This window comes from Schistocerca serialis, chromosome 1 (genome assembly GCF_023864345.2).
Source record: "Schistocerca serialis cubense isolate TAMUIC-IGC-003099 chromosome 1, iqSchSeri2.2, whole genome shotgun sequence".
Taxonomy (NCBI): Eukaryota; Metazoa; Arthropoda; class Insecta; order Orthoptera; family Acrididae; genus Schistocerca; species Schistocerca serialis.
Window position 1 is genome coordinate 686639318 of NC_064638.1, and position 17136 is coordinate 686656453.

General features: G+C 41.8%; 1 pseudogene; it reads right to left on the bottom strand.

Annotated features, from left to right (window-relative positions):
• Positions 1-10522: 10522 nt before the first annotated feature.
• Positions 10523-10640, bottom strand: LOC126427390 (5S ribosomal RNA; annotated as a pseudogene).
• Positions 10641-17136: the final 6496 nt, after the last annotated feature.

The following is a 17136-nucleotide window of genomic DNA, read 5'->3' on the forward strand; positions in this document are numbered from 1 at the left end:
CTTCAGCATTCTTCTGTAGCACCACATTTCGAAAGCATCTATTCTCTTCTTGTCCAAGCTATTTATCGTCCATGTTTCACTTCCATACATGGCTACACTCCATACAAATACTTTCAGAAATGACTTCCTGACACTTAAATCTATACTCGATGTTAACAAATTTCTCTTCTTCAGAAACGCTTTCCTTGCCACTGCCAGTCTACATTTTATATCCTCTCTATTTCGACCATCATCAGTTATTTTGCTCCCCAAATAGCAAAACTCCTTTACTACTTTAAGTGTCTCATTTCCTAATCTAATTCCCTCAGCATCACCCGACTTAATTCGACTACATTCCATTATCCTCGTTTTGCTTTTGTTGATGTTCATCTTATATCCTCCTTTCAAGACCCTATCCACTCCGTTCAACTGCTCTTCCAAGTCCCTTGCTGTCTCTGAGAGAATTACAATGTCATCGGCGAACCTCGAAGTTTTTATTTCTTCTCCATGGATTTTAATACCTACTCCGAATTTTTCTTTTGTTTCCTTCACTGCTTGCTCAATATACAGATTGAATAACATCGGGGAGAGACTACAACCCTGTCTCACTCCCTTCCCAACCACTGCTTCTCTTTCATGTCCCTCGACTATTATAACTGCCAACTGGTTTCTGTAGAAATTGTAAATAGCCTTTCGCTCACTGTATTTTACCCCTGCCACCTTCAGAATTTGAAAGAGAGTATTCCAGTCAACATTGTCAAAAGCTTTCTCTACGTCTACAAATGCTAGAAACGTAGGTTTGCCTTTCCTTAATCTTTCTTCTAAGTTAAGTCGTAAGGTCAGTATTGCCTCACGTGTTCCAGTATTTCTACGAAATCCAAACTGATCTTCCCCGAGGTCGGCTTCTACTAGTTTTTCCATTCGTCTGTAAAGAATTCGCGTTAGTATTTTGCAGCTGTGACGTATTAAACTGATAGTTCGGTAATTTTCACATCTGTCAACACCTGCTTTCTTTGGGATTGGAATTATTATCTTCTTCTTGAAGTATGAGGGTATTTCGCCTGTCTCATACATCTTACTCACCAGATGGTAGAGTTTTGTCAGGACTGGCTCTCCCAAGGCTGTCAGTAGTTCTAATGGAATGTTGTCTACTCCGGGGACCTTGTTTCGACTTAGGTCTTTCAGTGCTCTGTCAAACGCTTCACGCAGTATCGTATCTCCCATTTCATCTTCATCTTCATCCTCTTCCATTTCCATAATATTGTCTTCAACTACGTCACCCTTGTATAGACCCTCCATATACTGCTTCCACCTTTCTGCTTTCCCTTCTTTGCTTAGAACTGGGTTTCCATCTGAGCTCTTGATGTTCATACAAGTGGTTTTCTTATCTCCAAAGGTCTCTTTAACTTTCCTGTAGGCAGTATCTATCTTACCCCTAGTGAGATAAGCCTCTACATCCTTACATTTGTCCTCTAGCTATCCCTGCTTAGCCATTTTGCACTTCCTGTCGATATCACTTTTGAGACCTTTGTATTCCTTTTTGCATTCTTCATTTACTGCATTTTTATATTTTCTCCTTTCATCAATTAAATTCAATATTTCTTCTGTCACCCAAGGATTTCTACTAGCCCTCGTCTTTTTACCTATTTGATCCACTGCTGCCTTCACTACTTCATCCCTCAAAGCTACCCATTCTTCTTCTACTGCATTTCTTTCCCCAATTCCTGTCAATTGTTCCCTTATGCTCTCCCTGAAACTCTCTACAACCTCTGGTTCTTTCAGTTTATCTCCTTAAATTCCCACCTTTTTGCAGTTTCTTCAGTTTTAATCTACAGGTCAAAACCAATAGATTGTGGTCAGAGTCCACATCTGCCCCTGGAAATGTCTTACAATTTTAAACCTGGTTCCTAAATCTCTGTCTTACCATTATATAGTCAATCTGACACCTTCCAGTATCTCCAGGCCTCTTCCATGTATACAGTCTTCTTTCATGAATCTTGAACCAAGTGTTAGCTATGATTAAGTTATGCTCTCTGCAAAATTCTATTAGGCGGTTTCCAATTTCATTTCTTACCCCCATCCCATATTCACCTTCTACGTTTCCTTCTATTCCTTTTCCTACAATCGAATTCCAGTCATCCATGACTATTAAATTTTCGTCACCCTTCACTATCTGAATAATTTCTTTTGTTTCATCATACATTTCTTCAATTTCTTCGTCATCTGCAGAGCTAGTTGGCGTATAAACTTGTACTACTGTAGTAGGTGTGGGCTTCGTATCTATCTTGGCCACAATAATGCGTTCACTATGCTGTTTGTAGTAGCTTACCCGCATTCCTATTTTTCTGTTCATTATTAAACCTACTCCTGCATTACCCCTATTTGACTTTGTATTTATAAACCTGTGTGTTTATAACCCTGTAATCACCTGACCATAAGTCTTGTTCCTCCTGCCACCGAACTTCACTAATTCCCACTATATCTAACTTTAACCTATCCATTTCCCTTTTTAAATTTTCTAACCTACCTGCCCGATTAAGGGATTTGACATCCCACGCCCCGATCCGTAGAACACCAGTTTTCTTTCTCCTGATAACGACATCTTCTTGAGTAGTCCCCGCCCGGAGATCTGAATGGGGGACTATTTTACTTCCGGAATATTTTACCCAAGAGGACGCCATCATCATTTAATCATACACTAAAGCTGCATGCCCTCGGGAAAAATTACGGCCGTAGTTTCTCTTTGCTTTTAGCCGTTCACAGTACCAGCACAGCCAGGCCGTTTTGGTTATTGTTACAAGGCCAGATCAGTCAATCATCCAGACTGTTGCCCCTGCAACTACTGAAAAGGCTGCTGCCCCTCTTCAGGAACCACACGTTAGTACGTTTGCCTGGCCTCTCAACAGATACCCCTCCGTTGTGGTTGCACCTACGGTACGGCTATCTGTATCGCTGAGGCACGCAAGCCTCCCCACCAACGGCAAGGTCCATGGTTCATGGGGGGGGGGGGGGGGGGAGGGGGGCCGTATTTCTTTGACGATGTAGTGAATCAACAATCATAGTTGCGAATATTGCGTGAATGGCTCATTCCAGAGCTCCAGAGACTGAACATTTTTGGTGACAGTTGGCTTCAACAAGCTGGAGCTCTGACCACTATGCTCTCCGTTTTCGAGAATTCTTGATGGAGTGCTACCCCAGAGATGGATAGGAAGAGGATCAGTCAGAGCGCGATCGAGTGGCCTCCGAGAAGTCCAGATCAGATGTAATGCGACAGTTCCTTGCGGCGAATAATTAAGCAGCATGTCGCGAAACAACGCTGCCAGACAATGACTAATTGAAGTAGGCTGTTAGGCAAGCATTCAAAGAAATCACGCTGCCTATGCTTCGAAAAATTTCACAGAGGACTGGCGCTGCACCATTTTGGGCCGCGACAATGATGGTGCCAATACTGATGTTGTGGGTCTTTAAACAAACTAGAACGTAAGGTATCAACATTTGCCACATATCTGCTATGACATGTTCAAAGTAAGTACATAAATAAATACATTTCAAGACCAAAAAAGATGGGGGTGAGAGAAGTTTCGGGCCAGACTGTACTTAGACGAAAAACTTTGTGATATTCCTGGCTGTGGCCGCCAGTATTTTATTTTGCTAGAAGCTCGCCATGATGTAGCTTGATTCACATGAAGTATCATGTGGTACAAAAGTGGAGTGAGGTACAAGCGACAGATCGTACAAGATGTACCAGTCCGGTGTGAGAGTCCGCCAATTGTATTTAACTTGCTTCTGAGTGGTCGGCACGTTCGGCTGCTTGTCGCCGAAACGCTTTACTTCTCTTATTAATTATTTATATCCTTTTCATTGTATTTAACCTAGCTTTTAGTATGACAGTCTCTCATCGTTATCCTACGAGTCTGCCGCTTTCTATATTAAATTTCACAAGTTTTTAGAAACCATATTGCAACCGAAGTGCTTCGGACACCTTCGTGTCGCTTTGACGCGGCTGGGAGATGAAGTACATCGGCTGCGCTACTCACTCTTTTTCTGACGTTCTGGAGGGCCGGACACGTATCTCAGCTTCGTGCGTTACTTAGATGTGAATATGTTAAGTCACTCTGTTTCGAGCGTTCTTCAGAGCCGGACATGTGGTACTCTATATCGGGCTTAACTTAGTTGTCAATTTGTAATACTCACTCTGTCCAGTGCGTACTGGAGAGCCGGACATGTGTATCATATTTCGGAAGTTGGATGGAAAAGTTACCACACAATTAGTAAAACTACGTCGAGTGTTGTAAACGATAGTGTAAATGTGTGAATATTTGAATAATAACCAAACAGGATACATTAATCAGAAGTGTCGCCTACTTTAACTGTGAGCACTACAGATCTTGCCCTCTGTAGATGACCAATCTGGGCAAGTGGTACCCCGCAAAAAGCCTACACTGAAGAAGATTCTACGACCGACGAGATGTCTTCTGTACTGGAGACACAACCTTAGAAGACGACAAGTTGGTGGGAAGAACGGCCAGAGACTCATATTCGATCTCTTCAGCTTCATAATCTAACTTCCAAAGAGACATGTCATTCATAACTTTCCAATTTTAAAAACGTACAGGCTATTGTCCTGTATAGGGAAAGAAATAACAAAAATTTGTTACACTCACCATTGTTCCATAGCAAGAAACAATTGCTTCAAACCGTTATCTAAACATCTATTCAGCGTCAGTGTTGTTATTGATACATTCATTAAGAACGATTCGGAAAAACCACGTATAATCGCGCTCCTTCACATTGTATTTGAAGATAAAGTCTGTCGCCGTCTAGAACAGATAACATCATCTACACTCGACACGTGAAGTAAAAGGATGAATGTCACTGCCACCGCAGCTGACTGCTATCTATAATTGCGCTATCTACCCTCCGTAACCAAGATATCACACGGAAGCTTGAAAGGAAGCATTTTTTGGAAGAACAGAGCGTTAATTATACTTGTGCAACCATGAGTCCAGTCTGGACTGAAGTATATAAAGCATAAAATTGAAGTACTTATCACAATGAAGCAAAGGGAGTACGACTAAGATATTTCTTTCGTTTTTCAATGCTACTAACATTTTAGTACGAACTGATGTAAAATGTAATGCGGATGAAGTTGGATTGAGTGAGAGGTGAGCCAGGTCCAAATAGGAGCCTCGTAGCAGGTTAACATTAACAATGCTTGCTCCACTCCTCACTTTGGGTATTGTTTCTTTATGGAGTCCAACCCACCTTTTAGAGAAAGCCCCATCAATACCTCAGAAAGACGTTACACAAAAAAGAAAATACACCGTTTACAAGTTTTACAAATATGTAGTGTAAATGTGAGAATATTTGAGTAATAACCAAACAGCATTCATTAATGAGAAGTGTCGCCTACCATCATCGTCAGTTCTACAGATCTTGCCCTCTGTAGATACAGACACTCACAGGTTCGAACTGACGCGTAGCAGCCTTCACTGAAGAACATCCCACGGCCGATGAGCTGTCATCTGCGCTGGGGACACAACTTTAGAAGAGGACAGGTTGGTGGAAAGAACGGTTAGAGACTCTTATTCAGTCTCTCCAGCTTCCAGATCTGACTTCCAAAGGGATGCATAATTTATACACAGCATCTCCTTGCTAGGGACCGTGTATTTAAAAAAGAGGCTACTATCCGTTAACGAGAGCTGCGAACTGTGTGAGACGTTAAAATCCTAGTGAGAACAGTGGACCGTAATGATTATCATTATACTCCAGAATCAGTATTGTATGAACAGTGAAAAACATAAAAAGCGACACTGTGTGTACTGTGAAATTATATCCTGTTTTAACATCTGTGCCGGCCGTGGTGGCCGAGCGGTTCTAGTTGCTACAGTCTGGAACCGCGGGACCGCTACGGTCGCAGGTTCGAATCCTGCCTCGGGCATGGATGCGTGTGATGTCCATAGGTTAGTTAGGTTTAAGTAGTTGTAAGTTCTAGGGGACTGATGACCTTAGAAGTTAAGACCCATAGTGCTCAGAGGCATTTGAACCATTCTTTTTTTAACTGTTAGGCAACAAAATTTATAAATGTCACTTATTAATCCGCGTCGCGTAGTTGAAAGGGGAAACGCTAAAACGCAAAATCGAAGTGGTAAGTTGTAAGTGTGGGCGCGGTCCAAAGGGATTACGTTTCATTTCACCGCTACAAGAAACAAAGCTTCAGGGAGCAGTTAGCAGAGCAGCGTGCAGCAGGCGAGGTGGATGATATGGAAGGAACACCTGTCCCTTCACCAGCTGCAGTCCAACGTCAGCAAGCGACGAAAGGCAGAGATTGGCAAGCGGCGAACGGCAGAGATGGCTGAAGACACCCAACACGACGAGAAAACGTGGCGAGCAGCAGCATCGCGCCGGAGTAGAAGGTAGCGTGTACGCTATCACTTTACAGCTAGCGAGGGGAAGCTAGTATTGACAAACATAGGGATTTTTAAGAATATTGTTAAATTGTTTCCTAATAATTTCTTTAATAACAAAACGTCAGGAGAAAGCGAAACACGGTACAATCTTAGAAGTAGAGAGTCAGTGCAGGCTCAGGGCAATGAAATTGAAGAGGCAAGCCAATTTCAGGACATGCCAAATGAAATTAGTAATATAAGTAAAGAGCATATTAACCTAAAGTCAATAATGGAGAATGTACAGGAAAAATTTGATTCAATGGTAGATGAGGAAAGTGTAGAAAATCAAATGGATGATACCTATTTACCTGAAACATCTGATGTAGAAACTGAAGTTTTCCAAGAAAACAATTTCAGATAGTAGCAGTAGTGAAACCGAAGAGGTGGATTCTGTTGTCGATGACATGAATGTTAATAATAAGTTAAATAAGGTGAATATCAGAGGTGATGACTCTGACACCGCCATTGCTAACGAATCAACGAGTAGAACAAGTAGATTATGCCTTGAACAGCATCAGCTGATACATTGCCTACACACGATAATAAAGAAGTATGGTTGAAGTATTAACAGAGTAGTATCTGAGTAAAAAAAAATTTAAAAAATGCTAGAAGAAAAAATAGAACAAGGACAAAAAGAATTAAAAAAGGATTCAAATGAATTAAAGAAAGGGCAAAAATTATTTGCTGATAAAACAGAAGCAACGACCGTGACTCAAACAGAAATAGCATATCGAACAATAATAACGAGCAAGGTAGAAGGGAGGACGACAGACCTCACATAAGTAACCGTAAGGTAGAGGAAGAAGTGGATTTCGAAGAGGTTTTAGGAGAGGAAATAACCATAATGGTAGCAGGTAATATTATAGTAATAATGATCAATTTTGAGGCAGAGATCGTACTCTGAGAGGGTAAGAAATCAAGGGGAGTCGGAGAACGTGTAGACGATTCGGACATGGTGCAATCGCGAACGGCCGAAATAAGTGGACCACAAATGATTCTTGGGATATGAGGAGAGTGATAACAATAAAGATGCACTTATGGAGGAGGATAGCCCAGAGGTAGAGGAAATGTACCAACTAGCTGTTAAAATTGAAGTTCAAAACATTAAGACAGTTGCGATTCTGGACTCAGGTAGCAAAGTTAGTGCAATCTCAAATGACTTTTACGAGAGAATAAAGCAAAATAAGCAAGTACCAGAGTTATCTGTACAAGGAGTAACGGTGGTTACTGCCTGTGGGGCCTGAAGCAAGGTTATAAACAAGCAGATTTTATTGGAATTTGTACTGCAGGAAAAGACATTCACAGTTAATGCCACGGTAGTAATGACCGGCCTATGTGTCAATTTAGTCCTAGGAGCAGATTCGTTAAATGCCAATAGAGCAATGCTAGATTGTGCTGAATGTGTAATGAAAATGAAAGAGGGACAGGAGGAAAATGTATTACAATCTGTAGGGAACCGGGGACCACAGCGTGATGAAAGTAATGGCAAAATACGAATACTCAGGGAACAGATGTGTTGGAACCACAAAGCGAGAAAAACCCTTAGTTTATTCACAAGAGTAGAGTCACAGGAGGTGGTAAGCATCGAGATACGGATCAGAGGAAAGATCGCAAGCATTAAAGGTTTAACTGAGCAACAAGCCTGTGAGTTCAGGACGCAGATGACTACAGCACGAAAGAGCGCTTTCAAAGAAACCAGGCTGCATGAAAGACTATGAGTATTGTTTTCAAGTAAGGCCACGTAGCCACTTTAGGTTTAAGCTCTATTCCACTCCACTGGCAAAAAGGGAAGCTGTGTACAAAGAAATTAAAAATAAGACTGAATGGAAAGTAATAGAGCGCTCCAAAAGTAATTACAGTAGCCCCCTATCATTGTAACAAAGAAGGATAACTGAGTTAGAATTACGCCCGATGCCAGGGCATTGAACAAAATCATACAGCTACAAATGGATTGTCCTGAAGTATTAGATGAATTGCTGCGGAAGTTCAATGGCGTCAAAATATTGACAAGCACGTACTTGATTGACAGTTTCTGGCAAACACCTCTAGCTCAGGAATGTAAAAAATGTACAGGGTTTGTATATAGAGGAACAAGTTATCATTTTAGAGTGTTGCCATTTGGTCTGAATATATCAACATCAGCCTTCATATGCATGTTGCACTAAGTGCTAGGATAACAGCTGCTAGACAAAATCACAGTCTACATCGATGACATTCTAATTACTGTCAAAAGTTGGGAAGTACATAATGAATTATTGAAACAAGTTCTTGAAAAATATGAGAAGAATAATATTAGTGCCAACCTAGACAAGTCCGAATTTGGAAAAGGCGAAATTAAATTTTGAGGGCATCTCACTCCAGCAGAGGGCATCAATCCTGACCCTGACAAACTTGAAACCATTAGAAATTTCCCACAGCCTAAGACCAAAAATCAGATTAAAGCATTTTTAGGGCTCACCGGATTCTATCGCAAATTTGACAACAATCAGGCACCCAATGCTCAGGCATTGCAGGGATTAACTAAAAAGAATGCCACTTGGGTGTGAGCTAAAGAGTGAGGGGAAGAGTTTCAAAAGATCAAAGACGAATTATCTAACAGTATCGTGTTAGCCCACCAGAATTTAAATGAGCCATTTTTCATTTTTGCAGACAGTTCAGAATATGGTATAGGGGCTCATCTCTGAAAATAGTGGGAAAATAATGGGAAAATAGAAAATAAGACCATATTTTTTGCTAGTACAGTATTGAATAAATGGGAAAGAAAATATTCTGTCACAGAATAGGAGGCTTTGAAAGTAGTCTTCGCATACAAGAAATTTAGATATTGTGTCGTGGGCAGAAAGGTTAAGGTTTACACGGATCATAAAGCATTATCTTTCCTTATAGATTGCAGACTGAGCCACAACAGATTGACCAGATGGGTCATTGCTCTCCAGGAGTATGATTTCTACTATCGAGTACATTCCTGGGGAAAATAATATAGTGGCAGACGATTTATCCAGGTTACCTGTTGTAATGGACAAAGCGGACTTAAATGATTCAGGGGAAAAGGAGGTATCAGTTATGTACCTCAGACAAGTAAAGAATGAGGACAAAATTCGAATCATCCTACAAAACCCAAGAAGGGAACAAAATAAGGATGAGGATATTGAGCTTATCAAAGCAGAATGGAGCAGGAATATTAACACTAAAATCTGTAAATATTATATCATATATAGAGGGATCTTACATAGGAGAGCAGATTCTGAGAAAAATCAATGGAAGGCCTATTGGCCGAAACAGTGTACAAGTAATCTAATTTGGGTAATACACTACACGCATGTACACTTTGATGCAAAAAAATGCGCAGATAAGACAAAGAAAAGCTGCTACTTCAGCAATATTTAAAAGAGGATCAGGACAGTATTGAAAATGTGCATTAAATGTCAGAAGACAAAGGCGTATAATTCTAGAAATATAATGGAAAAGCATAACATGATCCCGGGCAAAATATTGGAAAAGGTCTGCGTGGATTTATATGGCCTCCGTTCAACGTCAGAGGAGGATATAAATATGTCTTTGTGGTGTTGGATATGTTGTCAAAGCATGTGAAATTATATCCGTTGAGAAAGGCTACTAGTAAATCGGTAACAGACAAAATAAAGAACGACTATGTTACCAATCTAGGGAAACCCGAGAGAATCATTAGCTATACATAAAGCAGGTCACTTTAGTATACTGGAAGCGAATGTTGAACGACTTAGATATAAAACCCATTTACATTTCAAAGTACCATCCTCGATCCAACATGAGCGAGAGAGTTACGAGAGAGCTCAATAGATTATTTAGAACTTACTGCGCTTAGAAACATTATACGTGGGCAGAACATGTGGGTCTGAAAGAATAATCAATGAGTTGCCTCACTCGACCACAGAAATACTCTCCGTCCGAACAGGCCATGGAAAACCCAACAGGCGTCACTGGATGGGGGTATGGAGGGGCATGTAGTCAGCACACGGCTCTCCCGGCCGAATGTCAGTTTACGAGACCGGAGCCGCTACTTCTAAATCAAGTAGCTCCTCAGTTTGCCTCACAAGGGCTGATTGCACTCCGCTTGCCAACAGCGCTCGGCAGATCGGATGGTCACCCATCCAAGTGCTAGCCCAGCCCAACAGCGCTTTACTTCGGTGATCTGACGGGAACCGATGTTACCGCTGCGGCTAGGCCGTTGGCACCACAGAAATACCTCCGGAGGAATTGACGACAGGGGAGAGGGTGCCCAGTATTATCGAGAAAATAATTAGCTTTCCATCCAGAGATGAATTATCTACTCAAGAGGAAAGTGATCTGGCATTAAAGAGGATAAAGGGAAAGGCGACTAAACGTAAGAGTAAACATGATCAGCAAGTCAGACGGGTATCGTACCAAGTTGATGAACTGATGCTAATTAAGTCCACACCGAGGTCCTCACAAATCAATTCGGAATCCAAGAAGTTCATTGGCACAGTAGAGGAGCTACTGAGAAATTGTAACTTCAATTTTTTTCCACATTAGCGGCAAAATTTTCTCATTTCCAAAATTGTTAGTTGTCTTTGAGAACAGGCCAATATTGGAAATCAAAGAAGGAGGGGGATGTTATTTTGCTAGAAGTCGCCTTGACGCAGCTTGATACACGTGAACTACGCACTCTTGTCTAGTGCGTACCGGAGAGCCGGACATGTGTATCACATTTCGGAGGTTGGTTGGAAAAGTTGCCATACAATTAAGAAAGAAAGAGATAGTGTAAATGCATGAATATTTGAATAGTAACCAAACAAGATACATTAATGAGAAGTGTCACCTACCATCACTGTGAGTACTACAGATCTTGCCCTCTGTAGATACCGAGACCAATCTGGGCAAGTGGCATCTCGCAAAAAGCATAATCACGGGCTCGAATTGACAGATTACCAGCCTGCACTGACGAAGATCCCGCAACCGACGAGTTGTCTTCTGTGCAGGGGACACAACTTTAGAAGACAAGTTGGTGGAAAGAACGGTCAGAGACGCATTTTCGATCTCTCTAGCTTCCAGATCTGGCTGCCAAAGGGACGTGTAATTTATAATTTTCCAAATTTAAAAACGTACATGCCACTGTCCCGTATAGATTTTGAAATAACAAAAATTTGTTAGACTCATCGTTGTTCCATAGGGTGAAATTCAGCGGCAGTGTTGTTATTGATACATTCATTGAGAACGATTCGGAAAAACCACGCATAATCGCGCTCCTTGACATTCTATGTGAAGATAAAGTCTGTCGCCGTCTAGAACAGATAACATCATCTACACTCGACACGTGAAGTAAAAGGATGAACGTCACTGCCACCGCAGCTGACTGCTATCTATAATTGCGTTATCTACCCTCCGTAACCAAGACATCACACGGAAGCTTGAAAGGAAGCATTTTTTGGAAGAACAGAGCGTTAATTATACTTGTGCAACCATGAGTCCAATCTGGACTGAAGTACATAAAGCATAAAATTGAAGTACTTATCACAATGAAGCAAAGGGAGTACGGCTAAGATATTTCTTTCGTTTTTCACTATTACTAACATTTTAGTACGAACTGATCTAAAATGTAATGTGGAGGAAGTTGGATTGAGAGAAAGGTGAGCTAGGTCCAACAAGGAAACTCATAGCAGGTTAACTTTAACAATCGTTGATCCTCTCCTCATCCTGGGTATTGTTTCTTTACGGAGTCCAACCCACCTTTTAGAGAAAGCCTAACCTATGCCTCAGAAAGACGTCACACAAAAAATAAAATACAGATTTTACAAGTTTTAGAAAAATGTCATGCACAAATCATTCTTCTGTTTCGACTAAACTGCTTTTATGGTGTCAGGTGAAGCATTGCGTCACAGAAACGACTGCCAAACCCACAAATAGTAAAAATGTACGTAGTGTAAACCCCAAGAAAGAAAAAATATTACAATCATAATGAAAATCTTAACAGGAGATTACATTATTGCTATAACTTTCACGTAATTCAAAAATAAACTCACGGAAAAAATATCGCAACACCAAAAATAATTAACGCAGAGTGATGAAATTTCTGGGCTAGATTTGTCTAACAACGCAAAATCACAAGTTAATTAAAGCGCGAGATAAACCATTTCTAATGTACCCGCCAGGGTGGCCGAGAGCGCTAACGCGCTGCTTCCTGGACTCGGATAGGCGCACTGGCGCTGGATCCAATCCGCCCGGCGGATTAAGGACGAGGGCCGATGTGCCGGCCAGCCTGGATGTGGTTTTTAGGCGGTTTTCCACATCCCACTAGGTGAATACCGGGCTGGTCCGCACTTTCCGCCTCAGTTACACGGCTCGCAGACATCTGCACACCATGGATTGCACTCGACGCAGACAGTTGGAGTACACTGATTCCGTCCTGGAGGGTACAGGGTGGCGGCAGGAAGGGAATCCGGCCACCCCTTAACCATTAACATGCCAAATCCGATTAACAACGGCTGACCCTGCGTAACTGTGGGACAAGGCTCAAGCGATAGATAGAATAAACCATTTCTAAAATGTAGGTCATGTGCATTAATATCCGGTATAGCTGTCAGACAGTTGAATGGAAGCATGCAGACATGCATGCATCGTGTTACACTGTGCCAGATGTCAGTTTGTGGGCTGGAGTTCCATGCCTGTTGCACTTGGTGGGTCAGTGCAAGGACCGTTAACGCTGGTTGTGGATGATACTAGAGTTGTCGTCCGATGATGTGCTCGACTGGAGACAGATCTGGTGATCCAGCAGGCCAAGAACATGTCGACACTCTGTTGAGCCGGCTGGGCTACAACAGCGGTATGTGGGTGAGCGTTGTCCTGTTGAAGAACACACCCTGGAATGCTCTTCATGAATCGCAGCAAAATAGGTCGAATTACCACACGTACAAATTTGCAGTCAGGATACGTGGGATAACCACGAGAGTGCTCCTGTTGTCACACGTAACCGTATCCAAGACAATAACTGCAGTTGTGACTCCAGCGTGTACAGAACGCAGGCAGGCTTGCTGCAGACACTCAACTGGCCTCCTAATCAACACTCGCCCATCACTGGCACCGAGGCAGAACCAGCTTTCATCAGATAACACAATTGCCCTCGATTCTTCTCCCCAATGACCTTTAGCTTGACTCCACTGATGACACAAATGGCGGTGGTTTGGAGTCGGTGGAATGCAGGCAACAGGGCGTCTTGTTCGGAGCTGTCCTTGAAGTAGCCGATTTATAACAGTTCGATGTGCCACTGTGGTGCCAACTGCTGTTTAAATTGCTGCTGCAGATGGAGCACGACGCGACAGAGCAAAACGCCGAACGTGAGGGTCTTCCCTGCCGGCAGTGCCACGTGGCCGTGCAGAGCCTGGTCTTCTTGTGACCGTACATTCTCGAGACCACCGTTGCCATCAACCATGTACTATGGCTACAATGCTGCCAAGTCCCTCTGCAATATCGTAGAAGCAACATCCAGCTTTTCATAGCCATATCACGTGACCTCTTTCAACTCAGTGAGGTGTTAATAACGGAGTCTTTGTCTCATTAAATCCATTCTTGACAAACATCAACTCATAATGTTCAGTCTCAAAGGTAACTAACGCTCACAACCGTTACAGACTGTATTTAAGGCAAATCTGATTTGCATCCACATAGTGACGCTACTAACTTGGTGGCTGGCGTGAAATTTGGATAGCTATCATCTAGCTAACACTTGGTTCAAGAATCATAAAAGAAGGTTGTATACATGGAAGAGGCCTGGAGATACTGGAAGGTGTCAGATAGATTATATAATGGTAAGACAGAGATTTAGGAACCAGGTTTAAAATTGTAAGATTAAAACTGAAGAAACTGCAAAAAGGTGGGAATTTAAGGAGATGGGACATGGATAAATTGAAAGAACCAGAGGTTGTAGAGAGTTTCAGGGAGAGCATAAGGGAACAATTGACTGGAATTGGGGAAAGAAATGCAGTAGAAGAAGAATGGGTAGCTTTGAGGGATGAAGTAGTGAAGGCAGCAGAGGATCAAGTAGGTAAAAAGACGAGGGCTAGTAGAAATCCTTGGGTAACAGAAGAAATATTGAATTTAATTGATGAAAGGAGAAAATATAAAAATGCAGTAAATGAAGAATGCAAAAAGGAATACAAACGTCTAAAAAATGATATCGACAGGAAGTGCAAAATGGCTAAGCAGGGATGGCTAGAGGACAAATGTAAGGATGTAGAGGCTTATCTCACTAGGGGTAAGATAGATACTGCCTACAGGAAAATTAAAGAGACCTTTGGAGAGAAGAGAACCACTTGCATGAATATCAAGAGCTCAGATGGAAACCTAGTTCTAAGCAAAGAAGGGAAAGCAGAAAGGTGGAAGGAGTATATAGAGGGTTTATACAAGGGCGATGTACTTGAGGACAATATTATGGAAGTGGAAGAGGATGTAGATGAAGACGAAATGGGAGATAAGATACTGCATGAAGAGTTTGACAGAGCACTGAAAGACCTGAGTCGAAACAAGGCCCCCGGAGTAGACAATATTCCATTAGAACTACTGACAGCCTTGGGAGCGCCAGACCTCACAACACTCTACCATCTGGTGAGCAAGATGTATGAGACAGGCGAAATTCCCTCAGACTTCAAGAAGAATATAATAATTCCAATCCCAAAGAAAGCAGGTGTTGACAGATGTGAAAATTACCGAACTATCAGTTTAATAAGTCATAGCTGCAAAATACTAACGCGAATTCTTTACAGACGAATGGAAAAACTGGTAGAAGCCTACCTTGGGGAAGATCAGTTTGGATTCCGTAGAAATGTTGGAACACGTGAGGCAATACTAACCTTACGGCTTATCTTAGAAGAAAGATTAAGAAAAGGCAAACCTACATTCATAGCATTTGTAGACTTAGAGAAAGCTTTTGACAATGTTGACTGGAATACTCTCTTTCAAATTCTGAAGGTGGCAAGGGTAAAATACAGGGAGCGAAAGGCTATTTACAATTTGTACAGAAACCAGATGGCGGTTATAAGAGTCGAGGGGCATGAAAGGGAAGCATTAGTTGCGAAAGGAGTGAGACAGGGTTGTAGCCTCTCCCCGATGTTATTCAATCTGTATATGGAGCAAGCAGTAAAGGAAACAACAGAAAAATTCGGAGTAGGTATTAAAATTCATGGAGAAGAAGTAAGAACTTTGAGGTTCGCCGATGACATTGTAATTCTGTCAGAGACAGCAAAGGACTTGGAAGAGCAGTTGAACGGAATGGACAGTGTCTTGAAAGGAGGATATAAGATGAACATCAACAAAAGCAAAACGAGGATAATGGAATGTTGTCAAATTAAGTCGGGTGATGCTGAGGGAATTAGACTAGGAAATGAGACACTTAAAGTAGTAAAGGAGTTTTGCTATTTAGGGAGTAATATAACCGATGATGGTCGAAGTAGAGAGGATATAAAATGTAGACTGGCAATGGCAAGGAAAGCGTTTCTCAAGAAGAGAAATTTGTTAACATCGAGTATAGATTTAAGTGTCAGGAAGTCATTTCTGAAAGTATTTGTATGGAGTGTAGCCATGTATGGAAGTGAAACATGGACGATAACTAGTTTGGACAAGAAGAGAATAGAAGCTTTCGAAATGTGGTGCTACAGAAGAATGCTGAAGATAAGGTGGGTAGATCACGTAACTAATGAGGAGCTATTGAATAGGATTAGGGAGAAGAGAAGTTTGTGGCACAACTTGACTAGAAGAAGGGATCGGTTGGTAGGACATGTTTTGAGGCATCAAGTGATCACAAATTTAGCATTGGAGGGCAGTGTGGAGGGTAAAAATCGTAGAGGGAGACCAAGAGATGAATACACTAAGCAGATTCAGAAGGATGTAGGTTGCAGTAGATACTGGGAGATGAAGAAGCTTGCACAGGATAGAGTAGCATGGAGAGCTGCATCAAACCAGTCTCAGGACTGAAGGCCACAACAACAACAACATCATCTTTCAGATTACGACAAGTCAAGGACAAGGAGATATATACATATAAGCGAGAGGGCTGTACATGTGTATGATAAACCCCTTCCCTAGAAAATTTCCTCCCTTCATATCTCCTCTGTGTTACCTAAGATGTTGTGTCAGTGATCTCATTTGTACTAAGACTGCAGTACACTTGAGGTGCCTAGCTGCTTCCACCGCCCTGAGTGGAATGCATAAGTTCTAGTAAATGTTCGCCAACCTGCAGTCTTCTATAGTTGTCCCCTGCGCAGAAAACAGCACGTAGGTCGTGAGGCCTTTATCTTAAGACTGTAATAAACTGTTACCGATGGAGTGGTGCATAAATAATTAAATTCTGAATTGGTGTCTTTAAATGGATGCCACTCGCTTGTTATCAGCAGAACACGAAAAACTATACAATTATAGTCCACTTTATAAATCACAAATAATTTCCATTCCTCACACTTTCATTGAAAATAAACAAAATAATGACTTGCATGTTTGCGTAATTACTATCACACTAGTTCTCAGTTACACGTCCAAAAAACCAAAGATTGCTAATGAAGCTCTTAGCCGATACCGACCACGCCGGATAACATGTCTGTTCTCTGAGAGTGCCGACCTAGCTCTTACACTTAAAAGCCATAGATTGCTAATTAAGTCTTAACTGATGCCGACCACAGCAGACAACATGTTTGTCCTCCAAGATTGCCAAACCAGCTTTGAT